Raw genomic sequence first — 3,022 nt, 5'->3', positions numbered from 1 at the left:
TGAGGTATGGGGTAGGTACAAAAACCTACTTGAACCAAAAATACCACACTGGTTATCACCATTAGAGGTGATGAGTGTTAAAAAGATCAATATGACTGGGAGGTGGATAACTTATGGAAGTTTAATTGAGAAAGAGGGAAGTACAGTGGTACCTCGCAAGACGAATGCCTCGTAAGATGAAAAACTCGCAAGATGAAAGAGTTTTTCGTTTTTTGAGTTGCTTCGCAAGACAAATTTCCCTATGGGCTTGCTTCGCAAGACGAAAACGTCTTGTGAGTTTGTTTCCTTTTCCTTAAAACCATTAATACCCAGGGAATCCGAGGGAATCCGTGCTTCGCGACTCGTAATAGGAAACAAAAACGAAAATCTTACGATTTCGTCTTGCGAGGTACCACTGTAAGTGGGAAATGAAACCATATGAAGAAGTGAAAGAATACGAAAACGATTGGCTGCATTACTTTCAGATTAATGAAATGTTTAGAAAAGAGGTTGCAGAAAGAGGTTATTTTGAAAAAGAATCTAGGTTTCAACGAGAATTATTGAATAATGAAGTTAAAAATTTACCTATTATGTATAAATTATTATTGGAATGGCATTTGAAGGATGAAGAGGTTAAATCAGTTATGATTCTATGTTCGCCGACACCGTCCTCATCGTCTTCATCTCGGTGCGCACGGCGCTGCTGGCCGAGGGCATAACATGGGTGCTAGTTTATAGAACAGACAAGTACAAGTGGCTGAAAGCAGAAGTGGAGAAGCAGAGTAAAAAATTGGAAAAGAAAAAGGAAACTATTACAGAATCAGCTGGCCGACAGCAGAAAAAGAAAATAGAGAGGCAGGAGGAGAAGCTGAAGAACAACAACAGGGATCTGTCAATGGTTCGCATGAAGTCCATGTTTGCAATTGTTTTTTGTTTCACTGCTCTGATGGGAATGTTCAATTCCACATTTGATGGCCGAGTAGTTGCCAAGCTCCCCTTTGTGCCACTTTCCTACATCCAGGGTTTGTCCCATCGTAATCTTCTGGGTGAGGATTATACAGATTGTTCCTTCATCTTCCTCTACATTCTCTGCACTATGTCTATTCGGCAGAATATTCAGAAGCTGTTGGGTTTGGCTCCTTCTCGAGCTGCCACCAAGCAAGCTGGAGGATTCCTTGGCCCCCCACCTCAATCTGGGAAGTTCTCCTGAAATAAGAGTTGCATCTCACTAGTCGAAACATCCTGACTTTACAAGAAACTCTGGATTGCACAGAAGGCTTCCTGAACATGTTGCCTTTTGTTTTGCAAAGAGATCAGCACTGAAGCACATCTTTGGGCTAGATCTTGTACTTACTACTCTGAGGCAGTGGAGAAATATATTAGTGTATATTAGTGGAATTAAATGGAATGCTGTTTGATGAGAAAAGTGTGGCTTAGAAGTAAGCAGCAGTAGTATTCTTTCTTGTGTAATAACCTTTACCTTTACCAAAGTGAAAATAAAACAAAAATTAAAAAAAATAAAAATAAAAAATAAATCAGTTATGATTCAATGGGCCAAAGACTTTGGATACAACATTCAATCTGATGATTGGATAAAATTGTGGAAGGAAGGGATGAGATTTACGGCATGTACCACAATTAAGGAAAATGTTATGGAAATGATATATCGATGGTATATAACACCAGTTAAATTAAGTAAGATGTATAAGGTGAGTAATAAATGTTGGAAATGTAAGGAGAAAGAAGGGACATTTTATCATATGTGGTGAGAATGTAAAAAAATGAAGTGCTTCTGGGAAATGATATATAATGAGATAAAGAAAATACTGAAATATACATTTCTTTAAAAACCAGAAGCATTTCTATTAGGAATATTAGGTGGTGAAATAAAAAGGAACAATCAGAAGGTATTCCTGTAAGCAGTAACAGCAGCCAGAACTCTTTTGGCCCAGAAATGGAAACAAGAAGAAATGCCTACGATTGAAGAATGGAGATCGAAATTAATAGATTACGCGGAACTGGACAGATTGACAAGGAGGATTCGCAACCGACGAGACCAAAGATTCACATAAGGACTGGAGTAAATTTACAGAATATATTAAAAATATTTGTGATAATGATATAACGTTTGTAAGTTTTCAAGGAGCTCTGTAAGAAGATTTGGTAGAAAGATTGTTTAAACAACATGGTAAGATAAGATATGTATAGTGCAATATAAATTAAGAAATGTGAAGATTTGTGATAATTACGGGAAATTATCAGACATGTTGATGGAAGTCTAAAAGAAAAAAAGATATGTGATGAGTTTTTGATGTTTAATGATGTTATAAATTTGTTTTATTGGAAAATTAATAAAAAGCATACACACACACACACCGTATTTTTCGCTCTATAAGATGCACCAGTCCATAAGATGCACCTAGTTTTTGGAGGAGGAAAACAAGAAAAAAAATATTCTGAATCTCAGAAGCCAGAACAACAAGAGGGATCGCTGTGCAGCGAAAGCAGAAATCCCTCTTGCTGTTCTGGCTTCTGGGATAGCTGCGCAGCCTGCATTTGCTCCATAAGAGGCACACACATTTCCCCTTACTTTTTAGGAGGGGAAAAGTGAGTCTTATAGAGCAAAAAAATACGGTATATAAAAGAGATCTTGGGAGACCAGGGGGAGGGGAGCTTGTTGCAGCAGGATGTGGAGACCCCTATGACACTTCACCAGCCAGACTCATCCCTGCCTCCTGCCCCCCCCCCCCCGCTGTCCTGCTTCAACAACTGCTTCTGATTCTGGACTGCTCTCTGCCCCAGCCTCTTCCTGCTCACTAAACCCTGTTGCTTCTTCAGCTTCAAACATCTCCTCCTCCCAGTCTTCTCCCTTCTGATCACTGATCCTCACCCACCACCACTCCCTGGGCTCTGAGCCTTCTTCCCTTGTGGGTTCCCTTCTGGGTTCTCCAACTTGTGCCTCCCATCACTGCATGCAGCTGGTCCATGACACTGACCCAACATCTAAAGGCTTTCCCAGCACAGCTCTTCTATTCTAGGACTG

General features: G+C 39.8%; 1 pseudogene across 1 annotated transcript; it reads left to right on the top strand.

The window, feature by feature from the left end:
• The first annotated feature begins 631 nt into the window (after positions 1–631).
• LOC309361089 (calcium load-activated calcium channel pseudogene) lies at positions 632–1,484 on the top strand (annotated as a pseudogene). The gene has a single exon. The product of its transcript is annotated as a calcium load-activated calcium channel pseudogene (transcript).
• Positions 1,485–3,022: the final 1,538 nt, after the last annotated feature.

Source organism: Podarcis melisellensis, assembly GCF_964234715.1.
Source record: "Podarcis melisellensis genome assembly, chromosome: 18".
Classification (NCBI taxonomy): domain Eukaryota; kingdom Metazoa; phylum Chordata; class Lepidosauria; order Squamata; family Lacertidae; genus Podarcis; species Podarcis melisellensis.
This window is presented reverse-complemented; position numbering and strand designations above follow the sequence as displayed.